At 50.8% G+C, this 27,539-nt stretch overlaps 1 protein-coding gene and 1 long non-coding RNA gene across 18 annotated transcripts in view; one reads left to right on the forward strand and one right to left on the reverse strand.

Annotated features, from left to right (window-relative positions):
- LOC119957708 overlaps positions 1-25,953 on the reverse strand; it is a 40,889-nt gene extending 14,936 nt beyond the window's left edge. The window contains exons 1-2 of the long non-coding RNA XR_005458896.1: positions 25,828-25,953; positions 22,698-22,794 (exon numbers count right to left, since the gene is read on the reverse strand). This is a non-coding gene — a long non-coding RNA (uncharacterized LOC119957708). The remainder of the gene's footprint in view (positions 1-22,697; positions 22,795-25,827) is intronic.
- Positions 18,123-27,539, forward strand: part of klc3 (kinesin light chain 3) — an 84,242-nt gene continuing 74,825 nt past the window's right edge. For 6 of the 17 annotated variants that reach the window (XR_005458894.1, XR_005458895.1, XM_038785771.1 and 3 more), the window contains exon 1: positions 25,821-25,959. The gene's annotated coding sequence lies outside the window, so the exon portion shown is untranslated. Of the gene's footprint in view, positions 18,240-19,166; positions 19,289-19,385; positions 19,408-25,290; positions 25,427-25,763; positions 25,784-25,820; positions 25,960-27,204; positions 27,224-27,539 lie in introns of those variants that run through there. The other 11 variants (XM_038785774.1, XM_038785781.1, XM_038785773.1 and 8 more) reach the window with 10 other exon arrangements.

A 27,539-nucleotide genomic window follows, 5' to 3' on the forward strand; every position in this document is an offset into this window, starting at 1 on the left:
ATCCGTCTAACCTTTTGGACTCTAAGGGGCAATTTATCACGGCCAATCCACCCAATCTGCACATCTTTGGGCTGTGGGAGGAAACCGGACAAGGGGAGAACGTGCAGACTCCGCACAGGACAGTCACCCAAGGCCGGAATCGAACCCGGTTCCCTTGGCGCTGTGAGGCAGCAGTGCTAACCACCGTGCCGCCCTATATCTGTCGCACTTTTCACAGAGCGGAGACCCAGAGAAGGAGGATAGAATTAATTGCCCATCTCTAGCTGCCCTTGAGGAGGTGGCTGTGTGAGCCCCCTCCTTGACAGCTGAGTATCTCCCTTGGCCATTTCTGAGAGCCGTTTCAGGGTCAGCCGCATTGCTTTGTGGGGTCTGGAGTCACATGTAGGCCAGACAGGGTAAGGACGGCACATTTCCTTCCCTGAAGGAGGACGTTAGTGAACCGGATGGGGTTCCAACCACAATCCGTGGCTGCCAACGCAAATATTAACTTTTCAACGTCCAGATTTATTTAATTAACTGAACTGAATTCGCAAGCTGCCCTGGTGAGGTACGAACTCACGTCTCGCCATTTATCAGTCCGGTGATGGACTCTGTCGCTGTGTCCCAGTAGCTGATTTGCTGATGGGGAAGGGGGCGGGAGACAGGAAATAAGACCCCTGAGAGAAAGTAAAGTGGAAGGAAGAGGCTTAACGGCCATTGAAATACCCCCGGTGTGTCGTAGAGCGCGGGGAAAGACGTCATGTGTTTGTGTCTAGGATTGCAGCCGAAATAAGCACTGTGAATGGAGATAGGGGGATTCAGGTTACGCAGGCATGGCGGAGATTAGGAGGCGATCATAAACAGGAGGCTTAGAGGGGACATTGTGCTACTACTATCCAGCGTTTAATGCTGAGATCGTACAGCGCAGCCACATTGGCTTGTGAACACTGACTTAGTGTTCAATTCTGGTCGCCACACTACCAGAAGGATGTGGAGGCTTTGGAGAGGGTGCAGAAGAGATTTACCAGGATGTTGCCCGGTATGGAGGGCATTAGCTATGAGGGGCGGTTGAATAAACTCGGTTTGTTCTCACTGGAACGACGGAGGTTGAGGGACGACCTGACAGAGGTCTACAAAATAATGAGGGGCATAGACAGAGTGGATAGTCAGAGGCTTTTTCCCAGGGTAGAGGGGTCAATTACTAGGGGGCATAGGTTTAAGGTGCGAGGGGCAAGGTTTAGAGGAGATGCAGGTTTTTTATACAGATGGTAGTGGGTGCCTGGAACTCGCTGCCGGAGGAGGTGGTGGAAGCAGGGACGATAGTGACGTTTAAGGGGCACCTTGACAAAAACATGAATAGGATGGGAATAGAGGGATACGGACCCAGGAAGTGTAGAAGATTTTAGTTCAGACGGGCAGCATGGTCGGCGCAGGCTTGGAGGGCCGAAGGGCCTGTTCCTGTGCTGTACTTGTCTTTGTTCTTTGTTCTTGACCTCACTGATTCCTGATCAACGTTTATCCCTCAACCAATATCCCGAAAGGAGGTGATCTGCTGATTGATGCCTGACCCCTCGAGACTCATCTCAACACTTAATGAAACCGCCACACACAAGATCTTCCTCCCGACATTGCAGCATCACTTTTCTCTCTCTCTATACCTCTCACTTTAGCTCTTTTCTAAACTAGGTGCAACAGGAAACAACAGTCCGACAAAGCTGACCGACCACTGCCAGAAGTTGCCCCTCCCACCCAGCAGCGACCAAACTGTCTCAAGTATAATCCACCTCCTCAATGCCAGCGGCAAGAATCGAGCTCAAAATCTCCAAGAGCAACAAGAGACCAAAATCACGAACAACGTCCCGTTTATCGTACCCTTGACCGAACACTGACGTACTCAAAAGCATCTGAGCAAGGGCAGCGCGGTGGGTTATCCCTGCGGCCTCACGGCGCCGAGGGTCCCAGGTTCGATCCCGGCTCTGGGTCACTGTCCGTGTGGAGTTTGCACATTCTCCCCGTGTTTGCGTGGGTCTCGCCCCCCACAACCCAAAGATGTGCAGGGTAGGTGGATTGGTCACGCTAAATTGCCCCTTAATTGGGAAAAATTAATTGGCTACTCTAAATTTAAAAAAAAACATCTGAGCGAGACATCAGTGAAGATCAAAAGGTGAAACAACCTCCCCAGCAAACCCGCTGGCTCCTCATGAGGTGAGCGATGCTCAAATCATAAGGAATTCACCGTCTACTCGACTGAAGAGTACTGTGCACCGGTCCAGTCCAACACATCCCACACCAGTCTTGTAGACACACAACAATGAATATCATCCCGGGTACCCTCCGATCAACTAAACGCCCCCGGCTCCCAGTCATAGAGGTTTACAGTATGGAAACAGGCCCTTCGGCCCAGCTTGTCCATGCCCGCCCAGTTTTTAACCACTAAGCTAGTCCCACTTGCACGCGTTTAACCCAGAACCCTCTGTACCCATCTTTTCTTTTGATAAATATTTTTATTCTCCTTTTTCACGTTTTCATCCAAATGTACTCCCACCAACAAACAATCGACGGGAACAAATACAATGTCAATCCCCTGGCCAATAACTCCTTCCTCCCACCCGTAGTGATCTGTATATCTGCTGGTACGGAAGGGGTTAACATCTGCAAGTAAGTGCTAGACAGCCACTAGATGGCAGCATCAGATCTATGTATATAAACTGCACAGGAGATTCCCACCTCTATGTATCAGGAGTGAGTAGTGAACAGTGTTAGAGATGTAGCTTAGTGAGCAGGTGTAGTTACACATTATATATACTTAATCTTATTTGTCTAACCTTCACTTATAGTTGCAGAAAGAACTCATAGTTAATTTATAATCGTTACGCAATAAACAGTATTTAGACAGACTAAGAGTTTTACTGAACAGCGACCATCAGACCCATTCTGGCAGTAAGCAAATGAGTAACGAGATATTACAATAAGGTAATATAACACCACCAACCCCCAAACAACCCTCCACATTTTAGATACATGGGTGGCATGCGGCGCAGTGGTTAGCACCAGGACTGCGGCGCTGAGGACCCGGGTTCGAATCCCGGCCCTGGATCACTGTCCGTGTGGAGTTTGCACATTCTCCCCGTGTCTGTGTGGGTTCCCCCCCCCCCCCCCCCACAACCCAAATATGTGCAGGGTAGGGGGATTGGCCACGCTAAATTGCCCCTTAATTGGAAAATAAATAACTGGGTACTCTAAATTTAGAAGAAGAAAAAGAAACATTTTAGATGCAAACATCAAAGAAAAGGATTCAGGAATCCACCCATCTCTATAACCATCTTACCCATATAACTGTCTAAATGATTTTTAAAAGACAAAATCGTACCCGCCTCTACTACTGGCAGCTCGTTCCTGACGCTCACCACCCTCTGTGCGAACAAACTGCCCCTCTGGTCTCTTTTATATCTCTTCCCCTCTCACCTTAAACCTCTGCCCCCTAGTTCTAGACTCCTCTACCTTTGGGAAAAGATGTTGACGATCTGCCTTATCTATGCCCCTCATTATTCGATAAGACCACCCCTAAGCCTCCTACGCTCCAGGGATTTAAAGTTCCAGCCTTTCCGGCTGTGGTGAATGTGATTCACACCGGACTATAATCTGTATATATATGTGTCTATATTGTAAGTGCAGTTGCACTACCTGACCACCAGGGGGAGTAGCTCTGGGAATGCTCGAGAATTGTACTGGGCTTCTCCCTTGGCTCCGCCCAGGACTCCTCCCCCTGGAGCTGCTGTATAAAGATCAGTGCCACATGGTCAGCCGGCCAGTTCACCGAAAGTTCAATGGCTAACAGGCTGGCTCTGTTGCGAGTATATTAAAACCGCTATTCTAATCCTACAAGCACGTGTCCGTAGAATTGTTGGTTCCAACACCGGCCTCTCCTTATTCTGAGCAAGATCCCACCCCCTCGCAGAAGGAGGGAGATCGCCAGCGACGAAGCTACATCAGTCCAAGCCAGCCGCTTCACAAGGACTTTCCCAATCCACCTGCTGCTCACCTCCCATCACCCCAGCTCCGATGGCCGAGACCACCGGCCAAGGGACAGCAGCGGAGGTCCTGTGACAGCAGGGATGGAACCAACACGTGGCCATTAAAACCAACTTCCTCATCCCAGGTCCCACAATCCCACCCATCAGGCATCAACCAGACAACATTGGACACTCCCCAAGCGTTTCGGCACCGGACAAGGCCTTTGTGCAGCAAATAGGCCCAAGTGGGGCCTTGCAGGAAGCCTGAACCTCAGCTGTGGTGCCCCCCCCCCCCTCACCACTTCCCCCTCGTCCCACAGAGACTCAACTGAAGACTACCCTCTGACAAGATTCAGCGGAGGACTTGGAAAGCTCCATTCAGCCACCGGAGAGGCTACTGCACAGACTGAAACAAAACTTTAGCTCCATCTCTCGCACTGTTTGCCTCAGCAACCCGTCTGTCTGAATGACTTTCCCTCTGTGCTCCATTCTCTCTCTTCATCCCCTCAGCTCTCTCCTACACTCTGCATTTCCCTCATACTTCTCGTCTCCCTCTCTCTGTTTCGCATCTTCTATTTCTGAGCATCTTTCTGTTGGTATCTCGCTCACCTTCTCCGCATTTCTCTCTGGGCAGTAAACCTCTGTCTGTCTCTTGCTCTTCATATACCTCTCTGTCCCACTCTCTTTCACTATCTGTCGCTCTGTCTTTCTTTCTCTGAGCTTCTCTCGCCTCCACAAGGTCTGTATGAGTGTGTGTGTGTGTAGGTGTTTGGTGTGTGTTTGTGTGTGTGTGTGTGTGTGTGTGTGTCTGTGCAAGTTTGGGTGTGTGTGCGATATGTACCTGTGTATGAATTGAGTGTGAGTGAGTGTGTGCGGATGTGTGTGTGTGAATGTGTGTGAGTGCGTGTGTGGGTGGGTGTGAGTGTATATGTGAGAGTGAGTGTATGTGAGTGTGCGGGTGTGTGTGTCAGTGTTTGTGTGAGAGTGAGTGTGTGTCTGTGTGTGAATGTGTGTGTAGGTTTTTGATGTGTGAGAGAGTGTGTGAGTGTGTGTGTCTGTGCAAGTTTGGGTGTGCGTGCGATATGTACCTGTGTATGAATGGAGTGTGTGTGAGTGTGTGTGGATGGAGTGTGGGTGGGGGTGTGTGTATGTGAGTGTGTGTGTAGGTGAGTGTGTGTGTAGGTGAGTGTGTGTGTGAGTGTGTGTGTGAGTGTGTGTCTGTGCAAGTTTGGGTGTGTCTGTGATATGTACGTGTGAGTGTGTGTATGAATGTGAGTGTGTGTCTGGGTGTGAGTGCTTGTGTGTGTAGGAGTGTGAGTGTATGTGGGTGTGAGTGAATGCATGTGAGTTTCTGGGTCTGTGTGTGAGTGTTTCTGTGTAAGTGTGTGTGTGTGTATATGAGAATGTATGTGTTTGTGTGTATTAATAATAATTTTATTATTGTCACAAGTAGGCTTACATTAACACTGCAATGAGGTTACTGTGAGAAGCCCCTAGTCGCCACACTCCGGCTCCTGTTCGGGTACACGGAGGGAGAATTCGGAATGTTCAAATTACCCAATAGCACGTCTTTCGGGACTTGCGGGAGGAAACCGGGGCACCCGGAGGAAACCCACGCAGACACGGGGAGAACGTGCAGACTCCGCACAGACAGTGACCCGAGGCTGGGAATCGAACCCGGGACCCTGGTGCTGTGAAGCAACAGTGCTAACCACTGTGCTGCCGTGTCGCTGTGAGTGTGTTTTTGTGTGTGAGTGTTTGTGTGTGAGTGTTTGTGTGCGTGTGAGTGTGTGCTCATTAAGTGGAGAGTCAGGATCGGGCTGGATGATGATGCCCCCTGCAGTCGAGTAGCCCACAGTGCACACAGAAGACTCACTCCATGGAAGGAGGTGACGTTTTTGGACAAGTTCAGCGTCTCGCTGCGAGCCTGGGTGAGGTGGGCTAGAAATAGCATAGCAGCAGAGTCTGGCTCTGGCTGGGGGAGGATGGGGTGGGGGGGGGGGGGGGGGGGGGGAGACCGGGACGATGTGGCTGATATTCGGAGGGTTTTATGGGTTGGGGAAAGATGAGCGACTGTATCGAGTGTCTGTTGTGATTCACATTCCAGGCGGGAGATGAACAATGCAGCTGTCAGAGATTGGAAGCAGGAAATTCTCTTGCTCTTCAGCTGTCTTCGTTCATCGACTGTCCTTCACTTTCAGCTCCTGCCGTTTACACTCAATCTCGTTTAACCCATTGGTGACCAGCGGGCTTCTGCCACCTCCCTCCAGCTGTACCCTCCCCCCCCCCCCCCCCCCCCACCACTTTAGCCTGGAACCCGTATGGGACGCGGGCACGCCAACCTGGGGAGGTGCCAGGTGGGAATGGGCAGTGCCCCCATGAACTGCCCACACACCGCAGCAACGAGCATTCACTCACCCTCTGACCCTGCGTTGATGTATCACCTTCCACGACCCCAGGACGTCCCATAGTGCTTCACAGTTGACCTGTCAGTTCAAATAGGCAGAGCGAGCACCCACGAGGCAGGCGCAGCCAGACCTGCTGAGTCATTTTCAGCAGCTTCCATTTTTATTCCAGATTTCTGGTGTCTCACAAACTAGATTCATAGAGTCAAACGGCGCAGAAAAGGCCCATCGCATCTGCGACGGTCAGAAACAACCACCTAACTATTCTAATCCCATTTCCCAGCACTCTGCCCATAGCCCTGTCTGTCCCGGGATCACAAGTGAACATCTAAATACTTCTTAAATGTTGTGAGGGTCTCTGCCTCCGCCACCCTTTCAAGCAGCGAGTTCCAGACTCCCACCTCCCTCTGAGTGATAAGGTTTTTCCCTCACATCCCCTCTAAACCTCCTGTCCCTCACCTTAAATCTCTGCCCCCTGGTCATTGATCCCTCCACCAATGGGAATTTCTTCCCTGCCCACTCTACCCCTGCCCCTCATCATTTTATACATCTTAATCATGTTCCCCCCCCTCAGTCTCCTCTGCTCCAAGGAAAACCCCAGTGTATCCAATCTCTCTCCATAGCCGAAACTCTCCAACCCAGGCAACATCCTGGTAAATCTCCTCTGCACCCTTTCCCAGTGGCTATCACATCCCTCCTATAATGTGGATTCCAGAACGGCCACACAATACTCTAGCTGCGGCCTAACCAACGGTTTACACAGTTCCAGCATAACCTCCCTGCTCTTAAACTCTATGCCTCAGCTAATAAAGGCAAGTGTACCATCTGCCTTTTTAACCTCTGTATCCACCGGCCCTGCTAGCTTAAGGGACGGGTGTACATGCTCACCAAGGTCCCTCTGACCCTCGGTGCTTCCCAGGGTCCTGCCCTTTATCGTGTATTCCCCTTGCCCTGTTTGTCCTGCCCATGCCCATCACCTCACACTTATCCGAATTGAATTGTATTTGCCGCTGATCAGCCCATCTGTCCAGCCCGACTATATCCTCCTGTACCCAGAGGCTACCCTCCTCACTATTTGCCACCCCATCAATTATTGTATCATCGCAAACTTACTGATCAACTGTAACGTGATAACAATGTAACTACATAAGGGGGCCTCACGGTAGCATGGTGGTTAGCATCAATGCTTCACAGCTCCAGGGTCCCAGGTTCGATTCCCGGCTGGGTCACTGTCTGTGTGGAGTCTGCACGTCCTCCCCGTGTGTGCGTGGGTTTCCTCCGGGTGCTCCGGTTTCCTCCCACAGTCCAAAGATGTGCAGGTTAGGTGGATTGGCCATGCTAAATTGCCCGTAGTGTAAGGTTAATGGGGGGATTGTTGGGTTACGGGTATACGGGTTACGTGGGTTTAAGTAGGGTGATCATTGCTCGGCACAACATGAAGGGCCTGTTCTGTGCTGTACTGTTCTATTCTAATCCGAATGCTTGTTTTTATCGGAATAAGTATTGACCAGAATGCTGTGGATAACTCTCCTACTCTTCTTTGAAACATAGTTGGATTGTGTTAGAACATAGAACAGTACAGCACAGAACAGGCCCTTCGGCCCTCGATGTTGTGCCGAGCTTTGTCCGAAACCAAGATCAAGCTATCCCACTCCCTGTCATTCTGGTGTGCTCCATGTGCCTATCCAATAACCGATTGAAAGTTCCTGAAGTGTCCGACTCCACTATCACAGCGGGCAATCCATTCCACACCCTGACCACTCTCTGAATAAAGAACCTACCTCGGACATCCCTCCTATATCTCCCACCCTGAATCTTATAGTTATTGCCCCCTTGTAACAGCTACATCCACCCGAGGAAATAGTCTCTGAACGTCCACTCTAGATAGAGATAGAGAACCTAGTGGAGTGGTGTAACGACAACAATCTCTCCCTCAATGCCAGCAAAACTAAAGAGCTGGTCATCGACTTCAGGAAGCAAAGTACTGTACACACCCCTGTCAGCATCAACGGGGCCGAGGTGGAGATGGTTAGCAGTTTCAAATTCCTAGGGGTGCACATCACCAAAAATCTGTCCTGGTCCACTCACGTTGACGCTATCACCAAGAAAACACAACAGTGCCTATACTTCCTCAGGAAACTAAGGATATTCGGCATGTCCACATTAACCCTTACCAGCTTTTACAGATGCACCATAGAAAGCATCCTATCGAGCTGCATCACAGCCTGGTATGGCAACTGCTCGGCCCAGGACCGCAAGGAACTTCAGAGAGTCGTGAATACCGCCCAGTCCATCACACGAACCTGCCTCCCATCCATTGACTCCATCTACACCTCCCGCTGCCTGGGGAAAGCGGGCAGCATAATCAAGGATCCCTCCCACCCGGCTTACACACTCTTCCAACTTCTTCCATCGGGCAGGAGATACAGAAGTCTGAGAACACGCACAAACAGACTGAAATACAGCTTCTTCCCCACTGTCACCAGACTCCTAAATGACCCTCTTATTGACTGATCTCATTAACACTACACCCTGTATGCTTCATCCGATGCCAATGCTTATGTAGTTACATTGTATATCTTGTGTTGCCCTATTATGTATTTTCTTGTCTTTTCTTGAATTTTGTTTAATTTCCTTTTCTTCCATGTACTTAATGATCTGTTGAGCTGCTCGCAGAAAAATACTTTTCACTGTACCTCGGTACACGTGACAATAAACAAATCCAATCCAATCCAATCCAATCCAACCCCCTCATCATCTTATAAACCTCTATTAAGTCACCTCTCATCCTCCTCCACTCCAAAGAGAAAAGCCATAGCTCCCTCAACCTTTCCTCACAAGACCTATCCTGCAAACCAGGAAGCATCCTTGTAAATCTCCTTTGCACCCTTTCCAAAGCTTCCACATCCTTCCTATAGTGAGGTGACCAGAACTGCACACAATACTCCAAATGTGGTCTCACCAGGGTCATGTACAGTTGCAGCATAACCTCATGGCTCTTAAACTCAAGCCCCCTGTTAATAAACGCTAACACACTATAGGCCTTCTTCACGGCTCTATCTACTTGAGTGGCAACCTTCAGAGATCTGTGGACATGAACCCCAAGATCTCTCTGTTCCTCCACATTCCTCAGAACCCTGCCGTTGACCCTGTAATCTGCATTCAAATTTTTTCTCCCAAAATGAATCGCCTCGCACTTATCAGGGTTAAACGCCATCTTGCATTTTTCGGCCCAGCTCTGCATCCTATCAATGTCTCTTTGCAGCCTACAACAGCCCTCCACCTCATCCACTACTCCACCAATCTTGGTGTCATCAGCAAATTGACCCACCCTTCTGCCCCCTCCTCCAAGTAATTGATAAAAATCACAAATAGCAGAGGACCCAGTACTGATCCCTGTGGTACACGGTAGCATGGTGGTTAGCATCAATGCTTCACAGCTCCAGGGTCCCAGGTTCGATTCCCGGCTGGGTCATAAGACCTATCCTGCAAACCCGGCTGGGTCACTGTCTGTGTGGAGTCTGCACGTCCTCCCCGTGTGTGCGTGGGTTTCCTCCGGGTGCTCCGGTTTCCTCCCACAGTCCAAAGATGTGCGGGGTTAGGTGGATTGGCCATGCTAAATTGCCCGTAGTGTAAGGTTAATGGGGGGATTGTTGGGTTACGGGTATACGGGTTACGTGGGTTTAAGTAGGGTGATCATTGCTCGGCACAACATCAAGGGCCTGTTCTGTGCTGTACTGTTCTATGTTCTATGTACACCGCTGGTAACTGGTCTCCAGCCTGAAAGTTTTCCATCCACCACCACCCTCTGTCTTCTATGTGATAGCCAGTTACTTATCCAATTGGCCAAATTTCCCTCTATCCCACACCTCCTTACTTTCTCCATGAGCCGACCATGGGGAACCTTATCAAACGCCGTACTAAAATCCATGTATATGACATCAACTACTCTACCTTCATCTACACACTTAGTTACCTCCTATCCCTCGTGGGAACGTTTGCATAGCGAGGCACCTTCAACCGCAAGTCCATCAGTCAGCCCTGCGGGAAAAGGAGACGGTGGATTTTGCTGGGTGATACCCTGGGCAGGCCGTAAGAGCCATCTGATAGAACACCTCATCACCAAGCTTGGCCAGTGGCGAGAAAGGCCCTCATCGTCAGATCCTTCCTACACGCCCGGACTCTCACCCCATCCGCACGTTACCCTCGAGGTGAAGAGATTGTTGTCCACCTCCCTGTGGAATGTGCCTTTGCAAAGAAGGTCTGGAGAGAGATGAGGTGGCGTTTGTCGAGGTTCATCCCGAGCAGCTCCCTGAGGCAGGACTCCGTGCTTCACGGGCTGTTCCCAGGGACGCACTCCGAGACAAAGAACAACTGTTGCTGGAGGGTCATCAACTCGGGTGAAAGACGCTCTTTGGTCTGCCCGAAACTTGGTGATCTTCCACCAAAGAGTTCTTCCTGACCGAGTGTTACAAACGGGCACATTCCAAGGGCCAGTACAACACACTGAGGGAGGCACTGAAGCCTGGGGCAGAGGCGCAATGGGGGGGGGGGGGGGGGGGGGGGGGGGGGGGGGGGGGGGTGGGAGGGGGGGGGGGGGGGGGGGGGAGGTCGCTGTCTGAGACCTTTCAGCCATAGCGAATCGAGGGCAGGGGAATTGTACAGAACCCCCCCCCCCCCGGGGCTGTATGACTCACATTGAATGTGTAACGGAGAATATTACATGTATCACAATTGTATTGAAGCTCCTCAGACTGGAACTTGATCTGTGTAGACAACTTAAATACCGTTGCACCATTTGTGCCCACCATTTTGAAATGTTTGGAATGTTTTTTTTTTGAGAATATCGAAGCACCTCATGATGTGCGTAGAGAACCTGAATCTTATTGCACTTCGTGTGGCGGCCATTTTGAAATGCCTCTTTCAGATATTTTGCACAGAAAGTATATTTTTGGAAAAAAAGAATGGAACAGCAGACCGCGGGATCCCGTCCACCTGCCCGAGAGAGAGGGCCCGCGGTTTAACATCTTGCGAAGACATCGGCACCTCAGACAGCGCAGCCCCCCCACCCCTCAGCGTCGCACCGGGAGGGTCAGCCGGGATTTCAGCGCTCGCGTCTCTGGGGTGGGAGCTGAACTCGCAGCCCTGTGGCTCACAGGGAAATGTGCTCCTCCACTCTCCCTCCTCCCCCCCCCCCCCCCAACCCCCACACGCACCCCCCCCCCCCTCCTCGTCCCCACAGCCCCGGTGTCCTGGCCAACATTTATCCCTCAACCGACCTCACCATAATTAACATGGCCGTTCGTGGGATCTTGCTGCGCGCCGCTTGTCTGCGGGGGTTTCCTACGGCGCAAGCAGCTGACCTCGCTCTAGAAAAGAATTCCGATCGGCCGAAAAGCGCTTTGGGACATTTGGTGTCCGTGGGAGGCGCTATGAAAATGCAAGTCCCTCCTCTTAAAAACCCAGTAATCTGTCGATTCAGGTCTTGAATAAACCCGGCGGTGGGGCGACCACATCCCCGCTGGGGTGGAGAATTCCAAAGACCCCCAACCTTCTCTGGGTGGGGAGACCTCTCCGAATCCTGGCCCAAAATGGCCGACACCCTCACCCAGAGACCGTGACCCCCTCCCCCCCAGCACCGTGTTCCAGACTCTCCAGGCAGCCGGGGGGGAGGGGGGGGGGGGGGACAACGACCATTCGGCCCACTCCTGACTTTAAACGATCGGCCAGGAATCTGGCTGCCTCGGGGTTTGTGGGATCCCGCACGCAATGACAGGGAGCGGCTGCAGGGAGAGGCAGGGTCTACACAGAGGAAGAACATTTCGGTCTCTACTCCTCACGGGCCTCTGCACACTCCGAATTCATCCCAGTCCATCGTCGAATCCCGCCATTCCATTAAACCACAGAATCCCCCACGGTGAAGGAGGCCATTCGGCCCATTGAGTCCGCACCGACCCTCCGAAAGAGCATCCTCCCTCGGCCTAATCCTCCACCCTATCCCCGTGACCCCACATCTTTGGACACCGAGGGGCAATTTATCACGGCCAGTCCACCTGGTTCCCGTACCAGCCTCCCCGGACAGGCGCCGGAATGTGGCGACTGGGGGCTTTTCACAGTAACTTCATTGAAGCCTACTCGTGACAATAAGCGATTTTCATTTCATTTCACCTAACCTGCACATCTTTGGACTGTGGGAGGAAACCGGAGCACCCGGAGGAAACCCACGCCGACACGGGGGAGAACGTGCAGACTCCACACAGCTGGTGTCCCCCTCTTGCCCTTATTCTCCCACCCTTTAAATGCATCTTCACTACTTGCCTCAAGTACTCCCTGTGTGAGCGAGCCCCACTGAAACCTCTGGAGGAACTCATAGAATCATAGAATCATAGAATTTACAGTGCAGAAAGAGGCCATTCGGCCCATCGAGTCTGCATCGGCCCTTACAAAGAGCACCCTACCTAAGCCCACACCTCCACCCTATCCCTGTAACCCAGTAACCCCACCTAACCTTTTGGACACTAAGGGCAATTTATCATGGCCAATCCCCCTAACCAGCACACCTTCTGACCGTGGGAGGAAACCGGAGCACCCGGAGGGAACCCACGCAGACACGGGGAGGACGTGCAGACTCCGCACAGACATTGACCCAAGCCGGGAATCGAACCTGGGACCCTGGAGCTGTGAAGCAACTGTGCTAACCACTGTGTTACCGTGCAGCCCATATAGAGCATTCCATATAGAGTGAAGTGCCGTTAAGTCAGCAGGCACGGTGTCCATTCGGCACACAGCAAGATCCCACAATTGGCCGTGCTTTTGGGTGATGTCAGTTGCCGGAATAGTGGCCACGGGATCTTTCACCTCCACCTGAGAGAGGTGACAGCATAATAGCTTTTAGACACAGCGAGTGGTCCTTTAATATTCCAGCAATGTGCGACTCCCAGCAACGATCACATTCCGCGGAAGAATGAAAATAAAACTCGCTGATCTATATTGGTTCCCAGTCAAACAACATCTTGTTTTTTGACATTCGCATCCTCGTTTTCCAATCCCTCCCCGGGCCCTCATTCCTCCCTATCTCCGTGATCTGCTCTGGGCCGAAGCCCTCCGAGATCTCTGCGCTCCTCTCATTCTGGGCCTCTTGCCGATCTTCGATTCCCGTCACTCGTCCATCGCCGCGGACGTGCCGTCGGCTGCCTGGGGGCTCAGGGCTCTGGGCTTCCCTCCCTCCTTGTAAAGCCTCTCCGACTCCCTCCACCTCGCTCTCCTCAGCAGCTCCTTGACCTAGCCCTTCTTTACGTGTGTCTGGGCGTCCTAACAGCTTACAACCCTGTCCTGTGACGTGCTGGATCTGGGGCGGTAGGAAGGAACCTGAGATAGGGGATGGGTGTCGTCTCGGTCCATGAAGTCATGGTGTAGCCATCTGGGATGGCCACTTACAACTAGGGGCAGAGAAACTCGCAAAGCCTAGTGGGTAAAATGGACAAGCCAAGACTCAGGCAGGCTCAGAGCCTGAAATGTATATTTGTCAGCAAGAAGGCCAGACGGTATCGAAACTCCGACCAATTAGCAGGTTAATGGGGCTGATTAGCATTGATGGCCCATCTTCACCAGGACAAAGGACTGGTCCTCGAGCGAACGGGACAGTCCCAGACATTCTGGCGCCACTCCCTGTCCGAGGGAAGCGTAAACAACGGGGTCAGTGACCGCTTGGGACACGCCCAGCCATCCAGATCCACGCCCATTTATTGGTTAGAAATCGAACGGAGTGATCAGGGATCAGCCAATCAGTGGGGTCCAAACTGAAGGGCCGCCCAAAAGAGCGCGAAAACCTCCCGAGTATAAGAAGAGAGTCCGCCAGATGTTCGTCCTCTCTTGGTCCTGGTACCCCGCTCACGGCCATCGTCAATCGCAGCAACACCAGAAGCAAGTCCAAGTTCATAGCTCGCTACCAGACGGCCATCGTCAATCGCAGCAACACCAGAAGCAAGTCCAAGTTCATTGCTCGCTACCAGACGGCCATCGTCAATCGCAGCAACACCAGAAGCAAGTCCAAGTTCATCGCTCGCTACCAGATGGATGAGCCCAGCTGAGCAGCAGTTACTCCTTCGGACTCGATAGATCCAGAATCGAACAGCGGCCACTGTTTCTCTGACCTTAGCCGGGTGCCCAAAGTTAAGTACAGGTTGTCTTAGTCGATAGGTGTAGTTAACTAATAGTGTTTATGTTACATGACTAATTGTGTGTAAATAAAGTACCCTTGACCTTGAACTGACTAACTGGTGTTAGGCTCTTTGATCGATATCCGGTTGAACCTTGTGGTGGTATCATTGATACCTGGCGACTCTGAGCATTAGGACAGAGATAACATAGAAAGAAAGACAAATTCACTGATTGCCATAATCGGAACAGAGCCACAGAAAGGACAGAATAAAAGAAGAAAAGGGTACATGCAGACGCTGCAACAACAGATGAACGGGCATCGTGCGACAATCACCAGGCAGGAATGTTCCCTTCCAGTCGGGGAATACTTCACCAGTCAAGGGCATTCAGCCTCTGATCTCCGGGTAAGCGTTCTCCAAGACAGCCTTCAGGACGCGCGGCAACGCAGGATCGCCGAGCAGAAACTTATAGCCAACACACATGAGTACGGCCTCAACCAGGACCTGGGATTCATGTCGCATTACATTCACCCCCCCACCATCTTGCCTAGGTTGCAAAATCCTACCAACTGTCCTGGCTTGAGACAATTCACACCTCTTTAACCTGTGATCATCTCTCTCTCCAATTGCTCCATCTACACCTGTAAAGACTTAATTACCTGCAAAGACTCTCATTCAAAATATCGTCTTGCATCTTTGACTTTTTCCATATACATGTTTCTCTTCATTCCGCCACTTCATTAACCTGAGAAAGGAGCAGTGCTCCGAAAGCTGGTGATTCAAAACAAACCTGTTGGACTTTAACCTGGTGTTGTGAGACTTCTCACTCGGCCACTGTTACTGGGAGCCATCCTGCCCATTGCTTGCTCGCGTGCCCCATCTGGTGGCCGGCACGGGCAAATGCCACTTGTAATTCCTCCTGTCGCCACAGGGCAGAGCGCTGAGCAGCAGGATTTGCCAGCGAAAATCTGGATCACACATGCCGTTTGGGATCTCACCTCAGTATTATTTCATGCCTTGTCATTTTAATCATTATGCTTAATGCGTCTGAATTTCCCTGTGGGGCTCGTGGAGTACGAGCTCCGCCGCGGAGGGGCGGAGGCCCATGAGCTGCTGGCTGGTGGAATCGACCTTTAAAAGACGGCCCGGATTGGGATCGGCCTAATAATAATAATCTTTATTGTCACAAGTCGGCTTACATTAACACTGCAATGAAGTTACTGTGAAAAGCCCCTAGTCGCCACATTCCGGCGCCTGTTCGGGTACACAGAGGGAGAATTCAGAATGTCCAATTCACCCAACAAGCACGTCTTTCAGGACTTGTGGGAGGAAACCGGAGCAGCCGGAGGGAATCCACAGGGAGAACGGGCAGACTCCGCACAGACAGTGACCCAAGCCGGGAATCGAACCCGGGTCCCTGGCGCTGTGAGGCCACAGTGCTAACCACTGTGCTACCTTGCCGAATCGGCAATCCCGGCTGGGGTCTATTTGCTGTACCCCGCTTTGCGGCCTTTTCTTTCGACTAAAAAATAAACCCATGTTTGGATAAACCCATGATAAACCTTCTCGGGTCCCCTGAAGACGTTATACTTAAAGGTGGGCTGCTTGACCCCAGATTCCGGAATTCTGCACTCACACCGCCTCAGTTTCACCAGGATGGGGATGGGGCAGGTGGGACGAACCAAATTGCTTGTGTCAGCCAGCAGGGGCTGGATGGGCCGAAGGGCCTCGCTCCGTGCTGTAACCGTGCCGCAGTTCCATTCCACTGCTCACAATTCTGTGCATTGCACAAGTGGCAGCGGTCACTTTCCAAGGTGCTGAAGGGAGTGTGGGGGGTAAGAGCACCCTGACTGAGATGGCCCAGCTGCGAGTTCTACCCAGCCTCAGAGTTCTCCTTGACAATGCTGAGACCTGGACGACATGTACTGGGCCAGGACAAAACGGCTGAACACTGTCCACCTTCGCGCAGTGTCTCTTGGTGGGCCAAGATCACCCACTCAGAGGCCCCGGAGGCTCATTCCATCATATTACGATCCCGGATCAGATCCCAACAGTGGCTCGGATACTGGGCAGAAAGCCCAATATGTTATTTTAATCCTGCAAGACTGTGAGGGAGGGGTACCTCACTCCAGGGGTGACTCCACGCTAAATAGAATCATAGAATCCCTACAGTGCACAAGGCGACCATTCAGCCCACGGGTCTGCACCAACCTTCTGAAACAGCACCCTACCCAGGCCCGCACCCCTGCCCTATTCCTGTAACCCCGTTACCCCACCTAACCACTGGGCACCAAGGGGCAATTTAGCGTGGCCAATCCACCTAACCTGCACAGCTTTGGACTGTGGGAGGAAACCGGAGCACCCGGAAGGAAATCCACACAGACACGGGGAGAACGTGCAGGCTCCGCACAGATAGTCCACCCGAGGCCGGAATTGAACCTGCGACCCAGGAGCTGTGAGGCAGCAGTGCTAACCACTGTGCCGCCCAAATAGGGAGATGGTAGATTAAAACAAACTTTATTACTAACAGGGTATTAAAATATCTTCAACATCACACAAGAAAATAGCTACAATTACCCCTTAAACAATGCTGACCAATACAGTGACACAATAACACTTAACTGCTATCTTTATTCCCACTCAAACAACAGAAACCATCTCAGCTCGCAATCATAGTAGCATAGTGGTTAGCACTGATACCTCGCGTTTACCTCTCATTATACTCGGTAAGTTAATTTCCCTCAAATGCTCATGCAATTACCCGCGCATATACATGGGAAGAAAAGGGAATAAAAGAAAATACATAATAGGACAACACAAGGTATACAATGTAACTACATAAGCATTGGTATCGGTTGAAACATACAGGGTGTAGTGTTAATGAGGTCAGTCCATAAGAGGGTCATTTAGGAGTCTGGTAACAGTGGGGAAGAAGCTGTGTTTGAGTCTGTTCGTGTTCTCAGACTTCTGTATCTCCTGCCCGATTGGCTAGATTCTCTCCTGTTGGAGATGGTTTGTGCCTGGCACTTGAGTGGTACGAATGGCACTTATTGGCAATCAGACCATTTCCTACCAGTTGTTTCTCATCGTCCTCACCACCCAAGCTGAGCCTTATGGTGCCAGGCCCTTTGCCCACTCAAGGCATCAGCCGAATGGTCAGTGCCTGCCTGCAGTGGGCAGCAGCTGGGACGCCCACCAGCAGCAGATTCGCATCAGGAACAGTTTTGCCTTTATATAGCGCCTTCGCAGTAGCAAAGCATCCCAAAGTGCTGCTTCACAAAAGTGATTATGAAATAAAATTTCACACCGAACCATATAAGGAGATGTTAGGACAGGTGACCAAAAGCTTGGCCTAAGAGGGAGGTTCAAGGGGCGTCGAAAAGGAGGGAAGAGAGGTCGAGAGGCAGCAACGTTTGGGGGCGGAATTCTGGAGTTTAGGACCCAGGCAGCTGAAGGCAGGGCCGGCAGGAGTGGAGCGATGGAAATTGGGGACAAGAGGCTGAAATTAGTGCAGCACAGCAATATTGGATGGTTATAGTTCCTGAGGCATTTACAGAGGTATTGGGGCGAGGTCTCGGACAGTTCCGAGCCTGAGGATGAGAATTCTAAAGTAAAAGGAAGCAACAGGAGACATTGAATTCTGTCAGCAACGGATGTGACTCGGAGCAGGTCGGAGGTTGCAGGTACGTGAGGGCATCGGCTCGGGCCGATAACTGATAGTCCAGTGTGCCAACTGCTGCTGGGGTGGGCCGCACGCTCACTTCCCAAGTCAGAGGTGATGTTTTTTGGGGGGGGGCATGACTCCACACTCCCCAGGGCAGCAACCCCCGGAGTGCCACGCTGTATTGAGCACTGTATGAGCTGTGAGGACTCTGTGGGCTGGATTCTTCTACTCTGTCCGCTGCAAGATCGCCAAGGGCGGAACGCGGACCATGTAAAGGTCCATTGACCGCGGGCGGGAATTCCAGTCGGGCTGAGGTTGCGGCCAGAGAATCCCACCCTGTACAGAGCTGTGTCCCAGCTGAAATGTATCCTTCGGCCAACATCAGAAAGGCGGATTAACTTGCCATTGTAGCATTGTTGTGTGTGTGGGATCTTGCTGTGTGCTAATTGGTTGTTGTGCTTCCTACATTACAAAAGTGACTGTGCTTCCAAAAAAAAAGGTATTTAATTGGCTGCAAAGTGCTTTGCGGCTGTGTTTTGGGATCAGGAATGCTCTTTATTCTGAATGGGGCCAACGTTGGCAACATTGAGTTCAGATCACGTGAGAAGCTCCCTGCCAGCCCATACGTCATTGAAGCTCGGTCACGTGATGGCACAATGACGCGACCAGTCCCAGGCGCGTCAGCCATTCCGACGGCCGTCGACGTCAACGCCGGCCGATCACGTGGTGGGGGAACGGGTCCCGCCCCTCCCTTCGCGGACTCCGCCCCCTACCTCCTCGGGCCCCGCCCCCTCCACCGCCTCCGCCCGCCCCCACCCTCCGCGGACCCCGCCGCCACCCTCCGCGGGCCCCGCCCCCTCCCTCCGCGGACCCCGCCCCCACCCTCCGCGGGCCCCGCCCCCCTCCCTCAGACCCCGCCCACAGTGACGCCAGAGGGCGGGTCCCTAGCAACGGGCCCTTGGAGACGGGAGGCGGCGGTGAGGAGCCGCGGCGGAGGCGGCACCGGGAGCGGGCAGCGGGCACCCCTCTCACCCCCACTGCAGCCCGGCCGCAGGGCGGCGCAGAGCGGTGAGTGCGGCAGCGGGAATCCCCACCCAGGCCCAACACGCAGTGATGGATGTGATGGTGCAGGTTAACCTGTTACTGACCAGACCATAACTAACCAGTCACTAACTAATAACCAGCAGGTAACTAACCAACCGCTAACTAATAACCAGCAAGTAATTAACCAGCCGCTAACTAATAACCAGCAGGTGACTAAACAACCACTAACTAATAACCAGGTAACTAACCAACCACTAACTAATACGCAGCATATAACTAATCAGCTGCTAATTAATACACAGCAGATAACTTACCAGCCACTAACTAATAACCAGCAGGTAACTAACCAACTGCTAACTAATACCCAGCAGATAACTAACCAGCCACTAACTAATAACCAGATAACTAATCAGCTGCTAACTAATCATAGATTATCATAGAATTTACAGTGCAGAAGGAGGCCATTCGGCCCATCGAGCCTGCACCGGCTCTTGGAAAGAGCACCCGACCCAAGGTCAACACCTCCACCCTATCCCCATAACCCAGTAACCCCACTCAACACTAAGGGCAATTTTGGACACTAAGGGCAATTTATCATGGCCAATCCACCTAACCTGCACATCTTTATACTGTGGGAGGAAACCGGAGCACCCGGAGGAAACTCACGCACACACGGGGAGGATGTGCAGACTCCGCACAGGCAGTGACCCAAGCCGGAATCGAACCTGGGACCAGGACCCTGGAGCTGTGAAGTAATTGTGCTATCCACAATGCTACCGTGCTGCCCCACAGATAACAGATACCCAGCAGATAACTAACCAGCCACTAACTAATAACCAGCAGTTAACTTACCAACCACTAACTAATAACCAGCAGGTAACTAACCAACTGCTAACATACCCAGCTGCTAACTAATACCCACCAGATAACTTACCAGCCACTAACTAGTACCCAGCGGATAACTAACCAGCTGCTAATACCAGCAGATAACGAACCAGCCACTAACTAATAACTAGCAGATAACTAACCAGCCGCTAACTAATACCCAGCAGATAACTAACCAACCACTAACTATTAGGTAACTAACCATCCGCTAACTAATAACCAGCAGATAACTAACCAGCCGCTAACTAATACCCATCAGATAACTAACCAGCCATTAACTAATAACCAGCAGGTAACTAACCAACTGCTAACTAATACCCTGCAGGTAACTGACCATCCACTAACTAATAACCAACAGATAACTAACCAGTCACTAACTAATACCCGCCAGATAACTAACCAACCACTAACTAATATCCTGCAGGTAACTAACCAACTGCTAACTAATACCCAGCCGGTAACTAATCAGCTGCTACTACCCACCAAATAACCAATCACTATTAACCAGCAGATAATTAACCAGTCGCTAACTAACACGAAGCAGATAACTAACCAGCCGGTAACTAATACCCAGCAGATAACGGACCAGCCACTAACTAATAACCAGCAGACAACTAACCAGCTGCTAACTAATAACTAGGTAACTAACGAACCGCTGACTAATAACCAGCAAGTAACTAACCAGCCGCTACTACCCACCAGATAACCAGCCGCTAACTGATAACCAGCAAGTAACTAACCAGCTGCAAACTAATAACCAGCAGGTAACTAACCAACTGCTAACAATACCCAGCAGATAACTAACCAGCTGCTAACTAATACCCAGCAGATAACTAATCAGCCACTAACTAATACCCAGCAGATAACTAACCAGCTGCTAACTAATACCCAGCAGATAACTAATCAGCCACTAACTAATACCCAGCAGATAACTAACCAGCCACTAACTAATAACCAGTAAGTAACTAACCAGCTACTAACTAATATCCAGCAGATAACTAACCAGCCACTAACTAATAACCAGCCACTAACTAATAACATCCCATAACTAACCAGCCATAATAACCAGCAGATAACTAGTCAGCTGCTAACTAATAACCAGCAGATAACTATCCATATGCTAATAACTAGCTGATAACTAATAACCAGCAAGCGGCACGGTAGCACAGTGGTTAGCATTGTCACTTCACAGCTCCTGGGTCCCAGGTTCGATTTGCGACTTGGATGACTGTTATTGGATATTAAATCACGTTGTTTCCTTTGCATTTTGATTTCTGATTTAACGTTTTATTTTTAATTCTGCTCAGGTTTTATTGAAATTTCTACAGTTTTATTTATAATTTTTAAAAAATATTTTAGTTTCATTCTGTCTCGTACCCTAATTTTATGAAACGCTTGTATTCCCTTTTGTTTATTTTAATATCTTCAAAATGTTTGGATATTTTGCGTAATTTTTGTTCCACATTCTACTTTACATTTTAATTTATTACGTTTAGTTGGTGTCTTTAATTTATTTTATGTTGTCTTGCATCTGACCTCATTAATTTTGCGTTTAATATTTGAATGCATTTTTTAAATGTTGCATTTCATTTATATTTATCATTCAATTGTTAGATACATTTTTAAATTTAGAGTACCTGATTCATTTTTTCCAATTAAGGAGCCATTTAGCATGGCCAATCCCCCTACCCTGCACATCTTTTTGGGTTGTGGGGGCGAAACCCACGCAGACACGGGGAGAATGTGCAAACTCCACACGGACAGTGACCCAGAGCCGGGATCGAACCTGGGACCTTCGCGCCGTGAGGCAGCAGGGCTAACCCACTGCACCACCGTGCTTCCCTCAATTGTTATATTTTAATCTAGATTTAATATTTTTATTCACTTTAGAATTGTGAATCTTTGGAATTTTCTGTCCTAGCGACCCTCTTATCCCTTTACGCTCTCAGTTCTGGATTCTTCCGCCCCTGCCCACTGCAAGGTTGCCACGGCGGGACGCGGACTGTGTGAAGGTCCATCGACCTCGGGCAGGAATTTCCGGTCGCCGGGAGCGGACACGGCTGGTGAATCCCGCCCTCGGTCATTGACCGCATTCAAGGCTGAGATTGATAGAGTTTTCAGACTCTGTTGGAATTGAGTGTTCTGAGAGAGGGCGGAAAGTGGCAGAGCAAAAGCTTGAGCCAGCCGACTCTGCTCCTAGTTTCTTTTTCAACTGATAATTAGTAAATTAGAGCAAATGTATTCACTAATTCTAACACCCTCTCCTCATTAGGTGATCAGCGAGTAATTGTGACCGTGCTAATTAACTTTTAATTGTACAACTATTCCCTCGTTTTGTAGCCTCGTAATGAACGATAAGCCGACATTAATTCTCTGCTCTGGTCTAACTCTTCAAATCGGTCGAATGATCATTACTTTAATGATTTCCCGTTTAACAGTTCACCTGGCTAATAATCAAACACATAATTAATCGCCAATTAATCAGACCGGCTGAAGACAACACTGGAAGATAATCTCTACTAGAATTTTGTAAAGTTAGAATGCAAACCGTAAGATCTGGGCTTGAACCCTAGAGAGAGCATGTTTGAGGATCACTGTGGTCACTGGACTGCGGTCTAATCCAAGTCTTCATCTAGACAAGTTGCCTTGTGGGAAAGCAAAGTTAACGTTGTGTTAATATCTTTCGTACAAGTTTCAGCACTAGTCAAACTTTGACAGGAGGAGGTCGGATAAATATCTTCTGCTTTCATGGAAGCGACAGCACAGAAAGGGGGGCCATTTGGCCCATCTCCCCTGTGCTGGTGTCTCTGCACATAATAAGGACTGGAGTGATCCCTTCAACATAAGAATCCCACCCCACCCCACCCCACCCCACCCCACCCACCCTACCCTCCCTACCCACCCCACCCCACCCTCCCCTCCCCACCCTCCCCACCCTCCCTATCCTCCCTACCCTCCCTACCCTCCCCACCCTCCCACCCCACCCTCCCCTCCCCACCCTCCCCTCCCCTCCCCACCCTCCCCTCCCCTCCCCTCCCTCCCCTCCCTACCCTCACCACCCTCCCTACCCTCCCTACCCTCCCCACCCTCCCTACCCTCCCCACCCTCCCTACCCTCCCCACCCTCACTACCCTCCCCACCCTCCCTACCCACCCCACCCACCCCTCCCCACCCTCCCCACCCTCCCTACCCTCCCCACCCTCCCCACCCTCCCCACCCTCCCCACCCACCCCCCCCCCCCCAGAAGTGAGGACACCATCTCTATGTCTGCCCTTTGAAATCCATAGAATCCCTACAGTGCAGACGGAGGCCATTTGGCCCGTCGATTCTGCACCAACCCTCCGAAAAGAGCACCCTACCTAGGCCCACTCCCCCGCCCTATCCCCGTAACCCCGTGCATTGATCATGGCCAATCCACCTAACCTGCACCTCTTTGGACTGTGGGAGGAAACCGGAGCACCCGGAGGAAACCCACGCACACACGGGGAGAAAGTGCAAACTCGACACAGTCACCCAAGGCTGGAATTGAACCTAGCACTGTGAGATAGCTAACCACTGTGCTGCCCCACTGCCTATTATCCCTTCACAATTTTGAAGACCCTCAATTAGGTCACCACCGCACCATCCCTTTCCTCAGCAAAAGAGCCCAAGCTATTTAAGGTTAGAGAGTAAGGCCTGTATTTATAGCACTTTTCACGATCGCTGGGTGTCTCAAAGTGCTTCACGGCCAGTGAAATATTCTGAAGTGTTGCCACTGTTTAAACGCGGCAGCCAATTTGCATGCAGCAGTGTGATAACAACCAGATAGGTTTTAGTGATGTTTGGTTGAGTGTAAATATTGGCCAGGACGCCGGGGAGAGCTCCTCTCCTCTTCTTCAAAATAGTGCCATGGCTTCTTATACGCCAGTCAGATAGTGCCTTGGTTTAAGATCTCATCCAAAAGGCGGCACCTCTGACTGTGCTGCACTCCCTCAGTACTGGACTGGAATGCCAGCCTTGATTTGTGTGCTGGAGTCCTGGAGTGCGACCTTAACCTGGGGCCTTGCAATTCAGAGGCGAGGGTGTCGGCAGCTAAGCCACTTCCGACACGACTTGCTGGTGAGCATATCCTCCTCCCCGTCCTGGTATATCTTGTGATCATTTGTCTTGATAATCATGTGATGTATTTGCCTGTGCTGGCCTCATTATCCATCTGTGGAGCACCCAGCTCCCCAGACAAGGAGCTGTAGTGGGGCCTCATTCCTAGGGTGGCAATTTGGAGGTATCCCCCCCCCCCCCCCCCAACAACTGGTCCCGTCTGATCCTGTCGCGGAATTTTCACATCACATCTACCTAAATAGTAAACGGCAGGCAAGATCAACAATGAGTTGTTTTGCTTTCCCTGAATTCAGGAGGTGACCTAGACTCGCAGCCGAGATAATGAGGGTGCATTGGCCATGATAAATTGCCCTTAGTGTCCAAAAAGGTTGGGTAGTGGGCAGCACGGTGGCGCAGTGGGTTAGCCCTGCTGCCTCACGGCGCTGAGGACCCAGGTTCGATCCCGGCTCTGGGTCACTGTCCGTGTGGAGTTTGCACATTCTCCCCGTGTTTGCGTGGCTTTCGCCCCCCACAACCCAAAGATGTGCAGGGTAGGTGGATTGGCCAGGCTAAATTGCCCCTTAATTGGAAAAAAATGAATTGGGTAATCTAAATTTATTGAAAAAAAAAGGTTGGGTGTGGTTACAGGGTTATGGGGATAGGGTGGAGGGCTTAAGTGGGGTGCTCTTTCCAAGGGCTGGTGTAGACGTGATGGGCGAAATGGCCTCCTTATGCACTGTAAATTCTATGATTAGTCGTTGTTACCGACCTGTCCTTTGTTGTGAGAAGGATAATAGGAGTACAGCTAAAGCATGCTGGTGTAATAGGCCTGTGCGTTGGTTTAATACAGCTGGCACCAATGCAAGGTGCAATAACAACTGGTTTACAGTTATATACTCCAGCCCCCATCCTGCTGTATCTCCTGCATGATGCATTCCGCTGAGACTAATCACCCACCTCGGAGATTCACTGTTTACAGGAGTTTACCCAATCATCTGTTGGGATGTGTGCTGCCTAGTGCTTGGCTCATTCTCTCTCTCTCTCTGCGTTTTGATCACTGCCAATCAAAACAGAACAGCTGACTGTAACTGAGAAAAAGTGTTGGCGAAAGGTGGGGCAAACCGTGTCAACCTTCAAACAATTCTCTGCAGAGTGCTTATCCTGGGAGTCGCTGTTCTAATACATATTGATAACGAACGGGTAATGTTCTGTTTAAAAACAAAAACTCTTTTGCGAAAAGCAGCCGTGCAAAGAAGGAGGAACTGTTAAACAAGAAGTACATTTATTTTACATCTAATTTACATGCCTTAATTTGCCTGTATTTTACTAGTCATTATCTGCGAGGCTGTGCTGACTTGCTGGAGGAGCTCGCCGCTTAATCAGTCGCTGCAACGAAGCTGTGAATGAGCATGTAATTATATGAATATTAATTATACGCTCAATGTCAGCACTTCTCTAGCTGGGAGGGGGGGGGGGGGGGCGGGTCCTGCTCGTCAACCAGCTAAAGCTACTCTCAGGCTTTGCTGAGGACTCCGAAGCATAGCAACTGTTTAGCTTGTGAGTAATGCAAGGTGCTTTTTAAAAACTCCCTTGTCTCTAACCTGTCACGGTGACTCGCTCTCTCTCTGCTGTCCTTCAACCTTGCTGGGTTCTGTGCTGACGCCACTATCTTCCCCGAGTGCAAATTTGGGTTGACAGGAATGGATGTGATCTTATCGGTGTCGTCGTGAGCAGTAAGTGCGTTATTTAATCTGGAACAGAGGAGTACAGACCAGAGACGTCCCCTCCTCTATCCCTCGCCACGGCTGAGCAAGCGCGATCCCAGTCCGGGGGGGGGGGGGGGGGGGGAGACAGTAGTGGGAGCAAAGTAAGGGGTGAGGAACGCAGAGGCAGCTTTTGACAGCTAGTTGCGCCGAGAACCCAGGTTCGATCCCGGCCCCGGGTGGAGTTTGCACATTCTCCTTGTGTCTGCGTGGGTCTCACCCCCACAACCCAAAGATGAAAATGAAATGAAATGAAAGTTGCTTATTGTCACAAGTAGGCTTCAAATGAAGTTACTGTGAAAAGCCCCTAGTCGCCACATTCCGGTGCCTGTTCAGGGAGGCTGGTGCAGGAATTGAACCGTGCTGCTGGCCTGCCTTGGTCTGCTTTAAAAGCCAGCGATTTAGCCCAGTGTGCTAAACCAGCCCCATCAGATGTGCAAGGTAGGTGAATTGGCCAGGCTAATATACCCCTTAATTGGAAAGAAAAGCATTGGGTACTCTATTTAAAAAAGACAAGTAAATTGTGTCTGCCTGTGACTTAATGTCGGGCCAAACACTCCGCCTGTATATTGACTAGGTTCACACGCATGGGAGGCTGGGTTTAGGACAGGGAGGCCTCCCTAACTCGCGGAACTGTACTCCAGTAAACACCAAGAGCTGGGGTGGGAGGGGGCAGGTGAGGCGCAGCATCGGGGCTGCTTCCAATGAGTTTTAAATGTATGAGTATCTCTGCTCAGGGAGGCTCCTGGTGATAAAAGTTGTGGGCAGACCTGCCGTGTGCATTGTGTAGTCACTGCTGCTACTCCCTCCATCCCCTGCCGCCTCAGCAGAAACCCGAGAATCCAGGGATGGAAAACAAGTTGTTCAACGTTGAAACATAGCCGAGTATCCGGAGTACGGCCTCCTAATCTATTAATAATGAGATTCCCATTGATTCTTCGCCTCCTCCTCCTTTCCTGGCGGTTAATCATGCTGCGGATGTTCATGGAGTTAATGGCATAAAAAGGGTTCAGTTTGCTGCTTGAATCTTTTCAATGGTGGCACAGAATTTGCGTTTACAAAAGAGAAGAGGGAGCAGAGGTCAGGCGGAAAGCATTTGCATTTCTATGGCGCCTTTCACGACCTCGGGACGTCACAAAGCGCTTCAGTTTGCAGCCAGTGAAACGCTTCTGAAGTGCAGTATTGTAGGAAACGCAGCAATCGTTTGGTGCACAGCAAGACCCCACAATTCACGGTAACCGGAGAACCCGTTTTGGTTGACTTGGTGGGACAGGAGGGAGAAATCTCCTGGCCAATTTCGAACGGAGCAAAGGGGCCCGCTCCGTTCAAGGGTGGACGAGAGCCACAGTTTAATGTCTCGTTTAGAAGCTGACACTGCAACCCCTCCCAACAGTGCAGCACTCCCTTCTGCCAACACCCCACTCAAGTGTATGCCTGGATTTTGTGCTAAAGTCTCTGGTATGGGATTTCAACCGTCTGCCTCAGGCCAGACAGATATAACTGATCCCAAACATATTGGCACAGGACACGCTTGTAATCATTTTTTGAAG

Source organism: Scyliorhinus canicula, chromosome 27 (assembly GCF_902713615.1).
Source record: "Scyliorhinus canicula chromosome 27, sScyCan1.1, whole genome shotgun sequence".
NCBI lineage: Eukaryota > Metazoa > Chordata > Chondrichthyes > Carcharhiniformes > Scyliorhinidae > Scyliorhinus > Scyliorhinus canicula.